Source organism: Trachemys scripta, chromosome 4, assembly GCF_013100865.1.
Source record: "Trachemys scripta elegans isolate TJP31775 chromosome 4, CAS_Tse_1.0, whole genome shotgun sequence".
NCBI lineage: Eukaryota > Metazoa > Chordata > Testudines > Emydidae > Trachemys > Trachemys scripta.
Window position 1 is genome coordinate 22,090,054 of NC_048301.1, and position 16,001 is coordinate 22,106,054.

Consider the following 16,001-nt stretch of genomic DNA (forward strand, 5'->3'; position numbering starts at 1 on the left):
TTGATTTCAGTTGGAATTGGATTGGGTCCTAGGTTGAGCCAAATACAAGTGCATGAGATATTACCACATATAGGCTAGAAAAAAGGAAAATATTTAGGATTTATTAGACTGTAAGTACTTAGGGGCAGGGACTGTGTCTTCCAGTATTTGTGTAGAGCATCTGGCACACTCTAGGCATTGCAATTACAACTACAGTTGTGTCAGTCACAACTTTAGTTTGACTTGCTGCCAAAAGAAATTTAATTTTCATACAATTCCACCACATGCATCAGAAATCGACCCCACCACAGTCTAGTAGAAAGTTCCTAAGGTGTGAGAGGTCCTATATAGCATGTTGTAATAAACCTGCAAAAGGTAAAGGTCAAAGTTGCCTCAGAGTCCTTGTGTATGGCGCTGACTGTTGGGTGGTTAATTTGGGTAAACATAAAGGCTCCAATAAATGTGTTATTATGGGACTGAAGTCAGGTCTGTTCCTGTGGACCTGCTGTTTTTCCTCTAAGGTCACTGAGAGGTTGTTGCAGCCTGTTGATGTGTCTGTAACACCTAATCTGATAAATGGAGACTTTGGGCAAACTATACTGTTGTTATATAGTCTGATAACATACTCTAATAGGGTTGGATTTTGTTCTTTTAACTGAGTCTAGTGCTTGTAAAAGATGCTGGATTGCCAGCCCTGGGAAAGAAGTCCTCTGTTTATTTACAGAATAGTTACATCGCAGACAACGGCAGCACGAGTTTTCCTCCCAATGACTTGCCTCAGCCCCATATTGGAGAAGCCTTTTGCAGCGATCAGAATGTATAGGTATTCAGTCTCCACGGCCTATTCAGTCCTTGGCCTTTCTGCAGAGACTGCCAACAAAAATGTCAATTCGTGCCAGTTGTATAAAGCAAATGACGACACTTATATCAAGTCTCCACAGGACCAGAGAAGCAATGCGAGATTTTGCAAGTCTGTTGCAGAGGCCAGGGAAAGCAGATGCACCTAGTCAATCGCAAAACCAGGGTCTTAGGCAACAGGGGATTGAGCAGGAATAGCGTGGGTACATACCTAAGCAACTCCTTTCAGAGAGGAACAGCAAAAGGATGAGTTACTGCATCTTTGTAAAATGCTTTCAAAAGTATCAAGGATAGCACACATACCCAGCATTCCAGTTGTAGCCAGTGCCTCCATTTTGACAAAGGTGGCACACGTGCCATGTACTTAGCATTTAAACAGTGCTTTAGATTTCGAAAGGGCTGTACATACTGATTATCACAGCATCTCTGTATTATCATCTCCACTGAACATCCTGAGAAACTGAGGCACAAACAGCCCTATTAAATTTGTTTTGCATCGCTCAACTTCCTGGCTAAAATGTTTCAGAGTAGCAACCGTGTTAGTCTGTATCTGCAAAAAGAACTGGAGTACTTGTGGCATCTTAGAGACTAACAAATTTATTTGAGCATAAGCTTTCATGGGCTACAGGCCACTTCATCGGATGCATAAAGTGGAACATATAGTAAGGAGATATATATATACACATACAGAGAACATGAAAACCTACTTACAGTTGGTAGGACAACTCCCACCTTTTCATGTTCTCTGTATGTGTATATATATATGTCCTTACTATATGTTCCACTCTATGCATCCGATGAAGTGGGCTGTACAGTCTTCACATGGTCTAGGCCATTCTGTAAATGGAGTAATCAAATAAAGAACCACCAAAAATACTATACTGGGTAAAGTTAGGAGGGTTTATATTGGTATCAACTGTACTCTTTGTATACTCGGGAGATAGAAGGATCAGATGGCTTCATGATCATCTCTCCCATCAGATTCCAACATCCCAGCTCAGCTTTGACAACTCCTCATCCTCTCTGTAACTAAAGATCACAGCGAGGCAGCTCTAGGACTTTATTTAGCATCAGAATTATCTGGCAGAAAATCATTTTCTGAGACGGAGCCTGATCTCGTTACAGGGTTTGTGAGAGCTGGTGGGGGTGATTCATTGGCTCAATCATTTTAATATTTAAAACAGATTTTTAAAAATTATAATCCAACTGCATAACATATTTCCACCCCCTTCCTGTGTATGTTCGGTAAAATGCTCTTTGAATACCTTGGCCACATTGTGCGCGCTCTGTGCACAAGTGAGTTATGCAAAGTGCAGGCCTTGTTGTTGTCTCCACAAAACCCTGCAACTGAATGTATGAAACCGGTAGTGTGTCCCCCTCTCTGTGCCCAATCCACAGAGGATAGGAGTTGTTACAGCCCTCAGCTACAGAGTTTGGTTCTTAGCTCAAGCTGTAATAGTTCATGTGTTTAGCTCTTAAGGTCCCTGGCTCAATGTCCCACTGTGCTTGGCCAAGAGGGCAGCTGTCCCAATTGCACAGGCAATCACCTGATTTGCACGTGCAGGCCAGCTGGCTGAGCACACAGTCACGTGCTCTTGCAACACCCCGCCCGCTCTATGTGCAAACAACTTGTTTGCTTATACATATGTGGTGCCTAGTAGGTATATTTTGCACAGTTCACCGACTGCACTACTTTTAAAAACATGGTCCTGCAGCCACACAGCATGAAAACATAGAGTTACACTTCTGCATTAAAAGGGTATTTACCTAATCCTGTGCTCAGACATCACGACTTTGCATAGCTCCCATTATCTTTCCACTTGCCCGGGTGAAAAACAACATAAGGAATTAAGGGGAAAGCTTTTTTTAATTTTCCTGGTTAAAGTGGGAGCATGAATTGATTTATTGCCCTTGAAAGTGAGGGAGTAACACTGCTAGCTGGCACCAAGCAGGGAAGAGGATGCACAAGTTGCCATGCAGCTCTGCCTATCTTAAACCGTGAGCAGCAACACTCCAGTTATTCGAGTGCTGCACCTTTCTTCAATGGAGGCTGCCGAGCAGAACGGGGTGTCGGCTTTGTGATACGACGTGTCCTGCCTGTTACTCTGGATATCGCATTTGCTCATCTTTTCAACGTTTGCAGGGTGCGTGAAGGACAGGAACAGCACAGAAGTCATAAGAAATCTTGAATTCCGAGCTGCGAGTGTACTCAGACGTCCTTTGTTCTGGAGTCAAAAGAACCCTTGCCTGCCTTCCACTTTGGGTTTAATGCTTTAGAAGCAGTTGTCCAGCTCCCAACAAAATCTTGTGTAGCCTCCATGCCTGCAACAATACTTCATTCCGATTGCTGCGGCCGTTAGCTAAGCAGGCTAGGGCTGAGTTGATATTTGGATGCCAGACTTCCAAGGAAAATCCCAGATACCAATACTGATGACCCAGTGGCAGGCAGCCTTTCTGATGGGGCAGCATGCTGCTGAAGGTGCCATTTGTATAATGAGATGTTGGCCTTGAGGAGCCCTGATCACTCATGGTCATTAAAGATAGCACAGCATTTTTCACTAGAACATGGGCACTTATGTAACACATTAGCAAAGCATGTGCCAGCCACACCCCTCTGTATTAGCCAGTCTGCTCGAGGATAACAGCCCACTACCACGTAATGGTCTTCAGCTCAGCTGGCAGAAATCTGTGCTGGGAGGCCAAAAGTTCTGACTTCAAGTCCTATGTGCTGGTATTGTTACGTTATTTCAAGTATGCTAGTCACATTCCAATACGAGTAATGGCATTGTACTTATCTCACTGCCTGTTGCTTCAATTGGGTAAAGTGTGTGTGTGTGGGGGGGCTTTTAGTGGCAGGGAAGCATGCACTAGACAAGTGCCTAGATGTTGACCAAAATTGCTACCGGATGTAAACCTGAGCATTTTCTGATTATAATTCTGCCACATTGTCATACTCTAGAATTAACAGAGACCTAAATTAATCCTCCCTCTTTTTAGACTCTTAAAACCTATTAACACAGCTTGATTTTTTTAATTAAATTTGTGTGTTAACCTTTTTTAGTGTATAACTTTCCTGCTACTTTCATGTCTCTTCTGCTAGAGGGTCACAACTTTTATTGTGCGGCTGAAAACCATGAATTAATCACTGTCACGCCTACATTTAAACTTTACCTGAAGTCTCCATCAGGAGTCTGGGGGATGATCAGAAGTGCTGAGCACTTACAACTCCAGGTGAAGTCAATGGGATGAGAAGAGGCCAGCTCTGCCTGAGGGGAGTGTGGGCTATCCAACACTTTCAACAAGTGTTCTTCATGCTCTTCCAAAGTGCAACCAAACACTATTAAGTCATCCGGATACACCAGAACGGCCAGAAGATTCATGCAACGGTCTGCTCCATTAATCTCTGGAATGTGGCCGGGGCCCCAGATATTCCCTGGGGCAGTCTCAGAAATTTGTAGAATCCGAGCAGACAGATGAAGGCTGCCTTCGTCATATCAACTGGTCCCATGGGTATCTGCTTCTCAGATCCAAAATAGAAAAACCAACAGCTTTTTGTTAGGCAATCTAAGGCTTCATCCACTTTTGGGGTGGTATTGGTCAGGGATTGTACACCTGTTCAAAGTATGATAATATATGCACTTGAATACATCTCCATTCTTTTTTCTGGCCACAACAATGGGGGAGGCGTAAGAACTTCCAGAGCTCAATTCCTGTGGTCTTCAACTCCTGGATATATTTCCAAACATCTTCGACATCTTCTAGCCTCCTCGATCTTTCATGGAAAGGCCTATCATTCAGCCAAATGTGGTGTTCAAATCCCTTGCCACAACCCACATCCCACTCACAAGCAGAGAACACTTGGGCTCATTGCACAAGTTTTCATTTCTTTCTCTCTTTCCGCACTAGAAGAATTGGGGAGTTCCCAAAGTTCAACTTGTATGGGTGTAATCTTCCTGCTGGGGGCAGTATGGGCCACAGTTGCAGCCAAGTATATCTGTACTAACAGTTCCCTGAGGGATAGTGATTGGCTGCTCAGTTTCATTAGCCACCAGCAGCTTTATTGACACTTTTGTATGAGATGAGGTTTTGGCTATACCTTCTTCACCATCAATCCACCCAGCAGTGTATCTGTATCTGGGGCTTCAACCAGGATTAACTAATTGGTGGCCTTCTGATCCACTTGAGCAATTTCATCCACTACATGGGTTGTCCTAGCAGAAATAGTAACTGGAGCCCTATATCTTAGTTTGATTGTTCCCACCAATCCTCAAGTCCACACTGGTCTCACTCTCCTTCTTTAGCTTGATATGCTTCTGAACATAGTGCATGGATATTCAGGCTGTGTGCGCATTTAGGTCCAGCAAAGGTTTTGCATAGCTGAGCCAAATCTCCAAACATGGCTGCATTTGTTCCTACAATTCAAGGCACCTGATTTGGATACCCAGTGGATGGACCAAAGCAAGTGTCTCTCTTTCTTAATTCCAACCACATCCTTTGGGATTTTAATTTCACTAGCACATCTCAGTTATGGGTACTGTTCATCTCCTAACCCCATACAGTCAACCCAGTTAGAGGTTGCAGGGGCAGATGGGGCAGATGTTGCCCTGAAAAGGGTTCAAAGATTATAGTGACCTGAGTGCCACTATCTAGGACCACTGTACACTCTCTTCCCTCAATGGCCACTCCAACCTCAGACTTTGGTCCAGCCACTTCTACAGGCAAGCCAGACACAGTTGGAGGCAAAGACTCAGCCTTCACATCTTTATGGTTATGGGACCCAGGGTGCTCCCTTACCTGGCCCCTCCAACGTTTCCCACTATCTTATTGACAGAGGGCCACAAATTGTTCCTCAGCTCTCCCAGAGCTTACAGGATTGGAACATCCTCATAGGCAGTGCTTCTATCTTCTTCACACTAATAACAGAAATGTGGGCTCCAAGAGGCAGGGGTTCCGCCAGGCCCTATCATTTTCTTGACCCCCGTCTCTCTGGTATAGCTGTCCATCTCGCATTTGTCTGGGAGTCGAGATACTCCACCTCTTGTCATTTGTTGGGGGAGACACTCCTGAGTGCTCTTTCACTATCAGTGCTGCTACTTTCTCTTGCAACTCAGCTATCTGTTTCATCATAGGGTTACTTTCAGGAGAGGTGTTACACTGAGTGGCTTCCAAAGTACACACTAGTTTCAGTCCCTCGGAAAAGCTTATCTCTAGAGTCCTGAGTTTCCCTCTCCCTGATCTCTCTTGTCAGTGTAGCGAAAGACAGGGGATTCCCCTCTCTGTCCTCTATATGCAACTGGAGCAGCATGAATAAAGCATGTCTAACACCCTTTAACACTTGCTCCAGTCTGAGGTGATCCAAATCACTCTTTGCAACTCTCTTCTCATAGTGGACTCTCTGTTGGAGTCATTCCATCCATGCCAGATCCCGCGATTGTTTCTCTCCTGGCTCCTGATGGGTGGGCAGCAATTTTAATATACCTTCCTCTCCACTTTCAGTGCTTCTAACCATGCCTTTCAAAGCTGAGAGGTATTCAGCCATAATTGCCTCTGGGTTACTGACCCCAGGGCCAGCTCCAGGCACCAGCGTAGCAAGCAGGTGCCTGGGGTGGCTAATGAAGAGGGGGGTGGCACGTCCGGCCGTTAGGTGGCAATTCGGCAGCAGGGCTGTCACTCCCTCTCCAAGCGAAGGACCTGCCGCCGAAGTGCCACTGTAGAAAGAAGCGGCGGTAGAGCTGCTGCCTATAGCAGCTTTCTTTTTTTTTTTTCTTTTTTTTTTTGGGGGGGGGGGGCGGCAAAAATGCTAGAGCCAGCCTGACTGACCCAGAGTGACCAGATAGATTCAGCAGCAGGTCTTTGTGGACTTTCCACTAGGCTCTTTTGTTTTTCCCTTTTGGAGCAGGTCAAGTCCTGTTCCATCTGAACAGCCAGGCTTCAAATTCTTCCTTCTGTGCAGGGGGTAGGTTTTAGCCCTGAAAAGGTTCTTAGTCTCTGATGGCTGCTAGTTCCAGTTTCCAGGCCTGCCACTTGTCCCATGGCCTGGGTAAAGGCCTTCAGGAATGAATCTTCTGTCAGTGGGAGAAGATGGGGCAGGAGGACTATACACTGCCCTCAAATTGTTTTCCTTCTTTCCCATTCTCTGGAGCAAATGTTGAATTTCTCTTTGAAAATCAGATGTCTCATCTGAGGGTATAGGAGGCATAATGGGCATAGTGCCTACAGTTTGTAGAGTCCATTTCATCCCCAATTATTTCTCTGGGTGCCATCTGCACATCAAACCTCATGGACCCAGAACAGAAGGCATCCCATCTCTGTTCTTCCTCTCAATAGGTTTTGCCAAGGAAGGTGACCTTTCCCAAGGCCTGTACAATATTTGCTCTGGAGATACTCTTGCTAAAGCTTCCCATGACCACAGCCTATTGTGGATCTACTTTATCCCCTTCACACAACTCTAGGACCTGTCCTCTATCCATGCTGACTAATAGAGGGGATGTTAGGGGCATGGGTGTTACAAGTGGTGGTCCATATGAGGAATTCAACTGGAAAGTCTCTGAAGTTCAGGACACACTGCCCCTCCCAGGGGCAGTATGTAAGCCACGCCTGCTCAGTGTGGCACTCTGTCCCCCTCTAGTGGTGGCTATGCCAGCTAGAGAAGCATATATTTTAGCTCAGACAGTAGACACTCATGCATTAAGATCAAGAGGTTCCAGGGATGTTGGCATTACATTACGAAAAACTTTTTAACTCTAAGGATAGTTAAGCGCTAGAATAGGTTGCCAAGAGACGTTTTGGACCATCCTTTAAGGTTTTTAGAACAGATTAGCCAAACACCTGTCAGGGATGGGCTAGGTATACTTGGTCCTGCCTCAGCACTGGAAGAAGGACTAGATGACACTTGAGGTCCTTTCCAGCCCCACATTTCTATGATTCTGTTTAACAGCCTTCCAAGGGAAACAGTGGGGGCGAAAGACCTCTCTGGCTTTAAGATAAAGCTTGATAAGTTTATGGTGGGGATGGTTTGATGGGATACAGTGATTTTAGTCAATAGGTCGATAACAATGGTTAATGATGGGATATTAAAAGTTACCACAGAGAACTTTTCCAGAAGGTCTGGCTAGAGAATCTTGCCCGCAATGCTCGGGGATCAGCTGATCGTCATATTTGGGGTCGGGAAGGAATTTTCCTCCAGGGTAGATTGGCAGAGGCCCTGGAGGTTTTTCGCCTTCCTCCGCAGCATGGGGCAGGGGTTGCTTGCTGGAGGATTCCGAGCGACTAGAAGTCTTTAAATAATGATTTGGGAGTTCAACAGCTAAGTCAAGGGAGAGAATTCTTCCAGGAGTGGGTGGGTCAGGTTTTGTGGCCCACACCATGCGGGAGGTTAGACTAGATGATCATAATGGTCCCTTCTGACCTTAGAGTCTATGAGTCTATAATTTTACAGGCAACAAGAAAAGACAATTTGGATGGGGAAAGGAATCAACTTGTATAATTAAAGCGGCAAATCGTATAAAGGAAACATTGAAAGGCCTTTTTAGATCATCTTGTCCCTTCATGTCAGTACAGGATTGCTCCTTGCTGTATATTTTCCAGTGCTCTGTGCAGTCAAATGCCTCAAGCAATGGAACTTCTACCATTTCCCATGAAAGACAATTGCAGAGTCTAATAAAACCTTATTGTGAGGAAATATTTCCTGCTAGTGAGCTTGGCCTTTTCTTTACTCCATTTCATCCCATTTCTCCTAGTTAATCCCCTTTAGGGATGTACAAACAAATGTATTCCCCTACACTCACCCCATCAGCTATGGTTTACTCAAGCCATACATATTAGGTTCTTTAAACATTTGTTCACGAGTCATTCTCTGCAGCCCCTTAATCATTTAGGACAGTCTGCTCAAATTTCTTTTAGGGATTGAGGTGCCCCACGCTGTATTGAATAGCTTAGGTGCAGTCTCCACCAGGTCACACAGAAAGAGAAGCTAAAAGGCCATCTAAGACAAGATGATATACAAACATTAAGAATTGGATCGTTTATTTTGCTCCAACAGAAGTTTTGCTGAATGGTAAATCTCCCATTGACTTCAATGGGACTCTAATTAAGCCAATATTAGACATTTGTTAGAAGCCCACACTTATCTTTATAGCTGCTTGCTGGCTTCTATATCCTATTGTGCTGAGTCCTCACTACCCCTTGCACATGTAAACATTCAGAGCAGGCCTCACAGACACCAAGGGAATTACCAGAGGCTGACAATGGTTGTCATCAACAATGCCCAAGACCTCACTTAAAAGTGCTGTTGAACTCAGGCTAGCTGTTGCTGTGGCCAGGACAGCTCTCTGCACCCTTCCGGGAGCTTTGTAGAAACCTTGGTCCATCAGGGCTCAGTGCTGCTCCCCGAAGGGGTGATAAAAATAGTTTTGCTGCCAGAATGGCCAGGAATCCATTTCCAGTGTGGTTATAGGAAGTGTGGCTGAGACCTGGGGGAACCTGGTATCCCCCTCATGCTTTCTGTAAGGTGCTGAAATGGTTTTGTCCCACCTGCACTAGCAGCTCAACTGTTTTCAACATCACTCGAGAAAGGGCCGTGGGGCACCCATTGCTAACAACCACTCTCAGCACTGGGTCACTTTACTAATGCAAATAGGGCCTTGCTGCTTTACCAGCCCCACACCTGAGGCCCTGCTTTGCTACCTCCATCCTTCCAGCCAAGAAAGCGGAACACGTCAGCCCCCATAAGTAGCTCTTGATCATCACTTATTGAGTAATGCCAGGTACACTCATCCTGCCACCAACCACTGATCAAGCTGCCTCTAAAATGGATCACCGAGCACATCCCTTGCTTACTTGGACCACAAGAGAGACATTGGAGTACAAGCTGGACAGGGATAACATCACATCTCAGAGCCCAGATGGCATGAGGCAAAGTCTTAGACTTACAAATGCACTTAAAGACAACCCCAGGACCTACAGGAATCTGAGTTTTACCATGGAAGAACATGAGAGCAGGATTTGACCCTTAAAAGTGCGATAATCCCACAATTTCCACTTGTTTGTTGCAATCGCCATGCTAAGAATATAACCCAAGGAAATGTCAGCGATCAGTAACATTAAGATGTAATCCAAGACCAAAAAAAGCTTTGCCTAGAGAATTCATTACTTGAAAAAGAACTGAACATAGTATCCGAACGGTCAGTTATACCAATGCTAATAGATAAAAATAAACTCATGTTCATAGAAGGTGCCAGGTGGGTAACTCCTTTAAAGGCCAGGAACACAATGTATATGTATGTACTGCTATGTAGTGCTGTTCTCTAGAATTATTTATTCTGATGAGTAGGTGCCTTTAATGGAAACCAATAAAGAGAAAAGAGCCCTTTGAGGCAGTAGGAAGCAAGAGTCACAATGAGCAGAAGAGTCTGGGTGCAGGCTCAGATATCACGGTAAAGACGCTCAGATATCACGGTAAAGACACCCAGATACCACAGGGATGAAAACACTGTAAAGCTAGGGTCCTCGCCCAACTTTCACTGAAAATCAATGGGATTTGGGAGCTTCACTCCTTTAAGGTCCTTTGCAGATACCTGCCTTGCTGCCTAGACAGAATAGGACTTGCACTACTCTCCAGCACATTTGACCGTTTAATTGAGCAATTGCACATTATTGGTGAAATTCACCAGCATGCAGAGGGCCAGCCCTGGGCCTATGCACCACTACAGCTCTATTCTGAAAGATTACTTGGGATTTAAATTGTTCAGAGCTGGCAGCTGCTACCTTGACTGACACCAGGAATTGAACGAGGGCTGTCTAGTGCCAAAAGCATGGGCCTGTACAGCTCGAGTTAAAGAGCCAGGCTCTAGAACTGGGAGTTGTAGTAGACTCACTTCCTTTGTAGATCAGCCGAAGCAGACAAGGGACACAACATGCTGATCAGGAGGCCCTCTGCACTGGGATGAATTTCACCCAAAATGAACTTCCTTATGGGAGATGTTGAAATCCATGGCATGACTCCTAAGGATGCTCTTCAGGCAATATTCCTCTTTAGATTTCTGAGCCCTGCTCTGGTCTAAAGCCCTGCCCAGATCTAAAACTGGCTTTGAGAAATCGGCGATTGTGAAACTCGGACTGACTGAAGCATGGCCTTTTAAACGAAAGCTGGGCCCATTGCTCAATGCGGCTCTCTCGGTTCACATGGCAAGAAGCCTGTCTCGCCCATGCACGAACTGTCTGCCATATTTCCAGCTAAATACAAGGTTTTAATTAAAACAGATACCAATGAGTCTCCTTGTTGGCAGCACGTGGGTTGCTCAAAAGTGCCATAAAGCATGAATTAGAGCAAGAGCCATAGTGTCAGAGCTAACACACCAGTTCCACCCGGGCTTTAATGAAGGGTTAATCTGACAGCACTTTAGTGGGAGGAAACAGCTCAATTACCTTTTGGTATCCCTTGCTGTCCGGCAGTTATGAGCAGTAAGGTGGGTGGGAGGAGAGAGGTACACACTCAAGAAAGGAAGGAGGCTGGCACACAACCACACAGGCAGCAGCTTTTCTCAGATGATCATTTGGTTGGGTGTCAGTCAGATGGAGTAGTTACATTCAGAGCATTCACCCTCCTCCAGAGAGCACTTTACATCGGTGCCATGTAATCAAGCTATTTTGTGTGGGGGGTGGGTGCGTGGGTATCTTTCAACTAAACAAAGACTAGCATGCAAAGGAAGTGAGCTCTCTCTAAGGCAATGGGATTTAGCTCTCTGATTTCTCTGGGCAATAGTTAGGTCAGCCAAATACAAGTCTTTACCATTTTTTTAGGTACATACTACATGCTGATAACATTTGAAACAATCGTCCAGCTAATTAGTGTTGAAGTGCAATAAATCTCCTACACCTGTACTTCTGGCATCCCTATTAATATCTGATGAGGTTAGCATTTTAGTACTGCAATTACAAAATGAATTAACAGTGATTAACCTGTTATTTTAAAGTGTTACCCTGACAATTAATCATGCTCTCCACAAACTCAAGAGAATTAGACTTTCACCACAGGCAAATTATAATAAGTGCAATACTGATGACAGGCTTATTATTTGCTGGCTTATTTCTATGGATAGGTCACACAGCAGTCTCTTATAAAGTTCAAACTATTAAACAAATGTGGGTATGAAATTGACACATAGTTGCTATACAACCTTAGGGGTATTTTCTCTGAAGGGGATATTTCAACACACAAGTTGCAATCTCTTTTTTTATTCAAAAGAGATGCAGAAGTAGACAGTGGAAATTTAGAAATCCACAAAACACCATCTGATATATTTCACTGGGAAGCAGCTTTCCTTTCTCTGTATCTGCAACACAGAAATCCCACATAAGGTTTCTTAAATATAATTTCACTATCTACTAAGAAAACTACACAACAACAATCACTAACTTGTCGTGAGGAGACAGACTAAGAACAGAGAATGGTGTTTGAAGGCCATATGTAAAATTTAAAGAAAAAGTCCTCATATATTACAAGAAGGTAGAATTGAGAGTGTCTGGAAAAAAAATGATCTTTATTTCTCCTGCAGGCCCCACTTGTTCTAGTATAAAATATAATATAATTTTATGGCTGAAACGTAGGCGGTCAGATCATAATGGCTTTAAGGGCTATTAATAGATCTGCCACAAACCTTGTAACACAGGCCATAGAATTTCATGCCGCAATTCCTGCACTGAGCCCAGTGACTTGCATATGAACTAGATCATCTCTTGCAGACAGACATCCAATCTTGATTTAAAGAATTAAAGATTTAAGGAATCCATTACAGCCCTTGGTAAACCATTCCAATGGTAAGCCTGAGAATATCACCACTCTGCAGGCTAGCTATATGGCAGATTTTCTAATCCTTTAACCATTATTACTCTTCTCTGAACCCTCTCCAATTTCTCAACATTCCTTCTTGAACTGTGTATACCAGAACTGGCCGTAGTATTCCAGCAGTGGTCACACAGTGCCAAATACAGAGGTAATATAACCTCTCTACTCCTACGGAAATGTCAGGACCTTTGGTCAGTATCACAGTGTGCTCATTTGCAGTTGAGCATCCACATCACCATCCAAATCTTCCAGTAAGTATGGCCTACGTTCTTTGTTCCTGGAGGTCACATTCACATTTAGCCATATTAAAATGCATATTGTTTGCTTGTGCCTAGCTTACCGAGCAATCCAGATCACTCTGTCTCGGAGACCTGTTATCTTCATTATGCCACACCTCCAATTTGTCACTTGCAAACTTGATCAGTAATGATTTTATGTTTTCTTCCCCCAGTTATTAATAAAAGCGTTAAATAGCATAGTGCCAAGAACGGATCTCTACAGGATCCCACTAGAAACACACCTGTTTGATGACTATTCCACGTTTGCAGTTATCGTTTGAAACCAATTGAGTAGCCAGCTTTCAATCCATTTAATCTTTTTAGTTTTTAATCAAAACATCATGCAGTACCATATCAAAGATCTTATAGAAGTCTACTACATCAACACTATTTATTAACCAAACTTGTAATCTCAAAGCAGGATATCAAATTAGTTTGACATTTGCCATACATCCATGTTGATCAGCATTAGTTACACTACCCTCCTTTAACTCTTGATTAATCAAGTCCCATCTCAGCAGTTCCATTATCTTACATGGCATCTATGTCAGACTAACAGGCCTATAATTACCTGAATTATCCCATTTACCCTTTTTAAATATTGGCACATTAGGGAAATTCCAGAAGACTGGAAGAAGCTAGAGTTGCAAGACTTCCGGAAATCAATGTTCATGGTCCAGGGAGCTCTAAAGCCAGCTCTTTTAAAACTCTGATGCAAGTTATCCAGACCTGCTGATTTAAAAATGTGTAACTGTAGTAGCTGATGTTTAACATCCTCTGAGATACTAGTGGAGAAAACAGAATAGAGCAGAGGTTTGTTAAAAAATGGAAGACCTTTAACTCAGAACTGGATTTGCTACAAAGCATTTTTTTATGGGGTGCTCCTTAAGTCAATCCAGAACTCAAGAAGGTGCAATCTGTAGTGGCCTGTTAAGCAGTGCTTCACACTGGAAGAAAAAGACTTGAGCTTCAGGATCTACATGGGCTGCCTATTGGTTTCGGGATGATTTAAGGGGATGGTTTTAGTCTAAAGAGCCTGGCACCTTCCTATTTGGCAACATCTACACTGGGAAAATGTATTGGTTAGAAAATGTTAGCACCAACGTGAAACCTGACTTAGCATCTAGAGTAGACAGGAGCAAGTCATGTTTAAAAATGTTTGGTGGTCATGGCTGGGATCAGGAGAGGCACTGAGAGGAATCCCCCTAGATTTAAAAGTGAGGGAACAGCACTCCCCTCTGGTCTGAAATAGCCAGTCTACTAGCCTTCAGGATTCTTCTACTTGTTGGGCCTGATGTAGAGGGAGGAGCATGATGGGGTTGGGCATGTGTGAGGGTGGGGAGTTCTGTAGTGGTTGAGGTTTGTTGGCAATTGTGGGAGTTTTCGTGTTCTTGCAATTTGTGTCAAGGGTGCAAAGGGGCATAGAGAGGTGCTGCTTTTTATATTTGTATAAATATTTTTTAGAAACTGAAAAAAAACATGCAATTAAAAGTTTCTTATTTCCTTAGCCTCAGGAGGAACTTTTATTAGAAAAAAAACACATACGTACATAATTCATCTATTATAAATTCTCCTCAATGCTTTTGACAGTTAATGTACTTCCAACAAACATTTCTCCTTAATACAACTTACTTTCTTCTGTTCAGTTCTGCAGTGAAATCAATATGAAAACTAAACTATTTTCATCTGCCAAGAGCGGTAATCTATACTGCACCCATCCCTGGGCACCTGACCTGTAAACTGTGACTTGACAATTACTTCTGTGTCATAGCAATGGATTGAGGTTAGAAGCAAAAGATACAATTTCACTGCAAGATTCAGCAGAAGCTGGGTTTTCAGGACAAAAGTTACACTGAGCTTCACTGAAGACACTAACATCTGAATCTAAGCAGGAGAGCCAGGGTGGTCTTGTGGTTAGAACCTGGGAGTCAGAAGCCCTGGCTGTGACGCTAATTTATTAATCCTTGCTGTGCCTTCCTGTGTGAATCAGCCTCTCTATGCCATAATGAGTACCATAATGTCCAATATCCCTGGGAGGTAGGTGGGGAGGTGGACTCAATATACAAGTGCTTTGAGATACTTAGCATTTATAAATATCCCAGTATAATATTGAGGGCCCAGGTATTGTTTGAATCCTCTTCATTGGTGTCGTTCCTATGCAAGACCTTCCTTTAATGTGCAAATGAAACTTCTGTACATTAGCAAAGAAAGTAGTACCATGATATCACAGTAGCAAATGATAAAAACATAGGAATGGCCATATGGGTCAGACCAATGGTCCATCTAGCCCAGGATCCTGTCTTCCACCAGTGACCCGTGCCAGATGCTTCAGAGGGAACGAACAGGAGAGGACAATTATTGAGAGATCCTGTTGTCTAGTCCCAGAATCTGTCAGTCAGAGGCTTAGGGACACCCAAAGCATGGGACTGCCTCCCTGACTATCTTGGTTAGCAATTGATGGACCTATCCTCCATGAACTTCTCATTCTTTTTTGAACACAGTTACACTTATGGCCGTCACAGCAAGTTCCACAGGTTGACTCTGCATTGTGTGAAGTACTTCTTTATGTTTGTTTTAAACCTGTTGCCTATTAATTTCATTGGGTGACCCTGTCGATTACCTGTTACAGAAGGCCAAGATCAAAGGCCTGAGCTGTATAAAGAAATGAGTGATCTGCCCAGCCTTTGTTTTGGTTCTGAATTTAAGGCAGATAAGCTTGTAACCACAGGGAAAACCCAGTTGTTCGTTTTGAAGGTGCACCTCAGTCCCTCCTATTCTCTCCCTGTAGCACATGATAGTCCAAGTCTCCCGTAGGCTGTAATACACTTTGGCCACATTTTGGCTTTAGTGTGCAGGTGTTGGGTGGTGTCCTGTGATATAAAGGAGGTCAGACTAGATGATCTAGTGGTCCCCTCTAGCCTTAAACTCCAGGTCTATGACTCAGGACTAAAACCTACAAAGTCCTAGGTTGAAGTTGGGGGTGACCTGTTTGCAATAAGGTAATATTTCTTACACTGGGAATGTCTTACGTTGTACAGTGC